Here is a 6,315-nt window from a genome sequence, read left to right as displayed (position 1 = left end):
GAGGGGAGGGAGAGGAGGAGGAAGGAGAGAGGAGAGAGAGGAGAGGGAGGAGAGGAGAGGAGAGGAGGAGAGGAGGCGAGGAGAGAGGAGAGGAGGAGAGGGGAGGAGAGGAGAGGAGAGGAGAGGAGGAGAGGAGGCGAGGAGAGGAGGAGAGGAGAGGGGAGGAGGAGAGGAGAGGAGAGGAGAGGAGGAGAGGAGAGGAGAGGAGAGGAGAGGAGAGGAGGAGAGGAGGCGAGGAGAGAGAGGAGAGGAGAGGGGAGGAGGAGAGGAGAGGAGAGGAGAGGGGAGGAGGAGAGGAGAGGAGAGGAGAGGAGAGGAGAGAGGAGGAGGAGAGGAGGAGAGGAGAGAGGAGAGGAGAGGGGAGGGAGAGGGAGGAGAGGAGAGGGAGAGGAGGAGAGGAGGGAGGAGAGGAGGAGAGAGAGGAGAGGAGAGGAGAGGAGAGGAGAGGAGGAGAGGAGGAGGAGAGGAGGAGAGGAGGAGAGGAGGAGGAGAGGAGGAGAGGAGAGGAGAGGATGGAAGGAGAGGGAGGAGGGAGAGGGGAGGAGAGGGAGAGAGGAGAGGAGAGAGAGGAGGAGAGGAGAGAGAGGGAGGAGAGGGGAGAGGAGAGGAGAGGAGGAGAGGGGAGGAGAGGAGGAGAGGAGAGGAGAGCGAGAGGAGGAGGAGAGGAGGAGAGGAGAGGGAGGGAGGAGAGGAGAGGAGAGGGAGGAGAGAGAGGAGAGGAGAGGAGAGAGAGAGAGAGGAGAGGAGAGAGAGCGGAGAGGAGAGGAAGAGGAGAGGAGAGCGGAGAGGAGAGGAGAGGAGAGGAGAGAGAGGAGAGGAGAGGGGAGAGGAGGGAGAGGGAGAGGGGAGCAGAGGAAGGAGAGGAGAGGGAGAGGGCGGAGAGGGGAGCAGAGGAGAGGAGAGGAGAGGAGAGCGGAGAGGAGAGGAGAGGAGAGGAGAGGAGAGGAGAGGAGGAGAGGAGAGGAGAAGAGACGAGAGGGGAGGAGAGGGGAGCGGAGAGGAGAGGAGAGGAGAGGGGAGGTGAGGAGAGGGGAAGGAAAGAGAGGCGAGGAGAAGGGAGGAGAAGGTAGGGGAGGGGAGGGGAGGAGAGGAGAGATGGGGTGAGGAGCTGAAAGACACAGGAGCACCAGGCAAGGGCCAGCTGAGGATATGAGCATTAGATGAAGCCTCTCGTGGTGTCTCCATCGCTGCTTTCTTCTGCCCTCACCGCCCTCTTCAGGAGAGAGGCCAGGGAAGGAACACCTCAGTTATTCAGTAAGAGAATTGCTTCTAAATTAATTGAAGATTGAATATCTCCGCCTGGTGCAAGATTCTGGAATACAGGACACAAATATATGTTTTCCTAAACAAACATAGGGCAACATTTACTGTGTTTTAACACCTTCGACGCTACTGACGGAACCGTTCCGTCACGCCCCTCGGGTGGGCTGTGCTCATGACGGAACGGTTCCGTCACGGCCCGGCCGCCGCGCCTGCGCGGTGCTGATTTCGCGCCTGCGCGGCGGGTTTCGTTAAGCGGGCGGGGCCGTGACGGAACCGTTCCGTTACAAGCACAGCCCACCCGAGGGGCGTGACGGAACGGTTCCGTCACCAGCGCAGGTGAGCCGCACGCCCCCCCCCGCGACCGTTAGCGCTGCGGCGGAATAGCCGCCTCAGAGAAGGAGTTAAGCATCCAAATTGCCAAATTGAAACACAAACGGAGCACTTGGCTGCCTAACAGGGTGTTGTAGAGAACAGAAAGCATTGACCCCAGCAGAGCTCTGAAGTGGTGCCCCTGGCACTGTCTGAAGCCCGGAAGGCTGCACTGCCCCTTCCTGCCCAGCAGCGGCAGTGCGTTTCTGGAGCCCCAAGAGGACTGGAGTAAGAGGCCAGAGCTCACAACTCTGGTGCCGAACCGTGGGAGGAGGGAGGACGACTGTGAATCTGTAAACAGCTCCCACGATGAAGAACCAGGATTACCAGCCACCTTCCCTTCCTCACAACTGGACTCTCTGATATCCATGAAAGGTAGAAATGAGCAGCAGCGAACACAACTCGACGTGCCATCAGAGCCACAGAGCAGACGTGAACAAGCAAGTCACGAAGAGAAGCCAGGACCCTGGAAGGCCTCCATGGAGCAACCCTGCAAACACGGTCCATGGAACAACCCTACAAACACGGCCTCCATGGAACAACCCTACAAACACGGCCTCCATGGAGCAACCCTGCAAACACGGCCTCCATGGAGCAACCCTACAAACACGGCCTCCATGGAACAACCCTACAAACACGGCCTCCATGGAACAACCCTGCAAACACGGCCTCCATGGAGCAACCCTGCAAACACGGCCTCCATGGAGCAACCCTGCAAACACGGCCTCCATGGAGCAACCCTGCAAACACGGCCTCCATGGAGCAACCCTGCAAACACGGCCTCCATGGAGCAACCCTGCAAACACGGCCTCCATGGAGCAACCCTGCAAACACGGCCTCCATGGAGCAACCCTACAAACACGGCCTCCATGGAGCAACCCTGCAAACACGGCCTCCATGGAGCAACCCTGCAAACACGGCCTCCATGGAGCAACCCTACAAACACGGCCTCCATGGAGCAACCCTACAACCGTGAGGAATGGGCCACTCCTTGCTAGAGTTGCTCACCACATCAACCATGTGGAAAACCCACTCAGGGGCCCTAACGGACCCCTGCCCTCCGCACATCTTCCACAGAGCCGCCACAGTCATTGCACCCGAACTAGGACGAACCATCAACGCCTCCCTCAGATCAGGCATCTGCCCAGACGACTGGAAACGGGCAGTGGTAAAACCCCTCCTCAAGAAACCAACGGCTGACCCAACGGACCTGAAAAACGACCGGCGAATCTCTCCCCTCCCCTATGCGGCCAAAGTCACAGAGAGACTCGTAAACACACAGCTGACCGCCTTCATAGAAGAGAACTCCATCCTGGACGCCTCCCAGAAAGGATTCCACAGCAACCACAGCACTGAGACCGCCCTCCTCGCCGCCACTGACGACATCCGCATGCTACTCAACCAGGGACACACAGCGGCCCTCATCCTTCTAGATCTCTCCGCAGCCTTCAACACCATTTCTCGTCACACTCTTGAAGCCAGACTGCACGACGCGTGAATAAAAGGAGCCACCATCGACTGGATCAAATCCTTCCTCTCCAGCAGAACCCAGAGGAACCGACTCCCTCCCTTCCTCACCAAACCCACAGAAGTCAACTGCGGAGTACCCCCGGGATCATCACTCAGCCCCACGCTTTTCAACATCTTCATGGCCCCCTTCCCCGCCATCGTCAGACAGCATGGGCTCAGCATCGTATCCTACGCCGACGACACCCAGCTCATCCTCTCACTCACGAAAAATCCTGAAGACATCAAACTCTGTTTCCTTGAAGGTATGAAGAACGTGGCAGCCTGGATGAAGGAAAGCTGCCTGAAGCTAAACTCAGAGAAGAGCAAGGGCCTCATCCTCGGTCCCTGCACCTCAGCCTGGGACAACACCTGGTGGCCCCCTGCCCTCGGGAGCCCGCACACCCCTACAGACCACGCAAGGAACCTCAGCATCATCCTTGACTCCTCCCTCTTCATGAACCACCAGATCAACGTTGTCGCATCCACTAGTTTCAACTGCCTTCACTTCCTCCATAAGACCTTCAAGTGGATCCCCTCTGACTGCAGATAGACCGTCACCCACGCACTCATTACCAGCAGACTGGACTACGCCAATGCCCTCTACACCAGAATCAACAAAACTCTCCTGCAGAGACTCCAGACCATCCAGAACGCCGCTGCTAGACTCGTCCTTGGGACACTGCGCCATGAGCACGTGACCCAACACCTACGAGGACTACACTTCGCTCCGCCGACCTCGCCCTGGCAGAGGTCCCTCGCATCCGCAGACACAGAACCGGCGGGAGAGCCTTCTCCTACATCGCAGCCAAAACCTGGAACGAGCTGCCTTTGAACATCAGACGCTCCCCGACCCTGCACACGTTTAGGAAGGACCTCAGGACCTGGCTCTTCGACTGATCCGGAGCCGCAATCCCCACCCCCCCCGCCCACGCCTTAATACCCTAAAGGGTGAGTAGCATGCTATACAAACCCCTGATTTATACAGACCCCTGATTGATACAAACCCCTGATTGATATGTGGTTATTCGAGGTCTACAAATGGACACACTCGTTTGGGTCTTTTTTGCTGGTCAGAAACCATCGATAACAACCCACTGTGCTCCACTGATGTTTTGGAACGGGCTCTAAGGCGTTCATCTCTAATAAACAACTTTTTTCTTGAATTAACTGATACAGCATATCAGGAGTTTTAATTTTTCAGTGGTAATTGAAAAGGAGAGGAGGAAAACCTGAATGTTGCGCCCATTGTGCATAACATCCAGCACCCACAAATACTTTGTGATCTTTCACAATGCTGGGAGAAAGGTGACGGCACTCCAGCCCTCCAGGGTTCAAAATGGTGACAGCAGCTGCATAGTCATTGTTTTGAGGAAAGTTGACAAGTGGCAGCGGAAGGCTGTTGACCATTGCCTCTGCCTTGTAAAGCGGGCAGTCACTGAAAAGACTTCTTCTGCTGTTGCTGTTTTTGTTCTTGCAGCTGTCTCTTCCACAATGAAAAGAATAAAACTTGCTTCTTTCGGTCTTAGCCACAAAACTAGACTTTTGGAAACTCTTTCCTTTTTACCAACCTTAAGATCTGTGCTTTGTTTTCATCTTCTAGATCTCTTCACCGGCATGAAACACACACGCCAAGTAACCAATAATAAATGCCTCCAGAATCTTCCGTTGTCTTCGAGGGGTCAAGGATGACCGCCTCCACCAAGGAGAGCACGCGATGGACGCTGCCGGACAGATTTCAGTTGTAGCTGGGTTGGCTGAATACCTTGTAAGACTGATAAGGCTATCAGAGTATGTCTTCTTTGATATGTTATCTTACCCTGATTTGTAGAGCGCACTATCACCTAGGAGGTTATCCTAGCGCCAAGCTGGTGTGAGTCGAGGCACACCTCGGGTCTAGAGAGACTGCTGAAAAGGCCAGGTCTCCAGCTTCTAGCGGAATTCAAGAAGTGAGAAGGAGGCTGTAATGTGTAGAGACGGCGTTCCAAGCTGTAGGCGTGATATAGGAGAAGGTTCGATCTCCGGATCTCGTCTTCCATATGCGTGGGATGTGTGCAAGTAGAAGTCCTGGAAGGTGTCTGAAAGGTCTGTGACAGCAGATGTGATTGCTGAGGTGTGCTGGGCCAGTATTATGTAGTGCCTTGAAACTGTGGGTGAGGAGCTTGAATTGTGCTTGTTTGTGTACGGGGAGCCGCGGAGCTCCGTCACGTGAGGTGTGATGCGAGTGCAGCATGGGGGGGGGGGAGAGTGATTCTGGCCGCTGAGTTCTGAATGGTCCGCAGTCTTCTGGTGACTTTTTATGTTGATATCGGCATAGAGGGTGTTCCCATAGTCCAGCCTGCTTGTGACCGGGGTGTATATGATGGTTTTCCGGGTGATAATTAGGAGCCATTTGAAAATCTTCCTCAGCAACACCTTGTTGACACGTTTCTACGAGTAAGTCAGTCTTTGAAGGAATGTTCGTCAGGGAATCAGGCCACGCACATCATGTTAATCTTTATGAGACATGTTCCCATCACAGGCTAATCATTTGCAAAAAGCACAAACCTCGTTAACAGAGCCCGGAATGGTGAACAATACAAAACCAGCAAAAATTGCTTGGTTCCAGGATGAAAATGGGATCCAAGGGAGAAAAAGACTCTTGAGTTTTACAAAATAAAAAGAGGTGCTTCTAGCTAAAAATAGCCTTGAAAAAAGAAAAGAAAGTGATTGGGGCCTGCCTCACATTGTGGAAAAAAATGAACTGCCCCAAAGAGTCCCTGCAGAGCACAATGGAAAAGTACAAACGTCAGCAAAGGTGAATGCGGCAGGATCCGTTTCAAAGCTCCACATACTTAAGAATTGTGGCGCCGTCTCCTGTATGTTCTCCTTTTTCTCTGCGCTTTGATATGCACTGGTGTTTCAGCCAAATGTACTCTCAATATTTCAGTGTCGAATTGTTTTCTTCCTTTCCGGATGGGCAGGACTTTCAACCCTTTATATTCTGCCCTTAAATCCCGGTTCTGTTGTGCATCTCAGGGCTCGGTCCTAGAACCCACTCTTTTCAATATTTCTGCACTCCACGTGCTGCTCTGATCCAGTCCTTTGACTTCAATCTCTCTGCCGATGACAGGCGGTTTATACACAGACTTGATGACGAGCCTTTGCCGAAACAACAGCGGTTCTCAGATTGTATGC

At 54.1% G+C, this 6,315-nt stretch overlaps 1 protein-coding gene across 4 annotated transcripts in view; it reads right to left on the bottom strand.

Moving 5' to 3' along the window:
* Positions 1-6,315, bottom strand: part of IQSEC2 (IQ motif and Sec7 domain ArfGEF 2) — a 359,223-nt gene that overhangs the window by 139,649 nt on the left and 213,259 nt on the right. The gene's annotated exons all lie outside the window — the stretch shown is intronic.

Source organism: Lissotriton helveticus, chromosome 10 (genome assembly GCF_964261635.1).
Source record: "Lissotriton helveticus chromosome 10, aLisHel1.1, whole genome shotgun sequence".
Classification (NCBI taxonomy): Eukaryota; Metazoa; Chordata; class Amphibia; order Caudata; family Salamandridae; genus Lissotriton; species Lissotriton helveticus.
The sequence above is the reverse complement of the archived record's forward strand: the minus strand, read 5'-3'. Positions and strand labels throughout refer to the sequence as shown.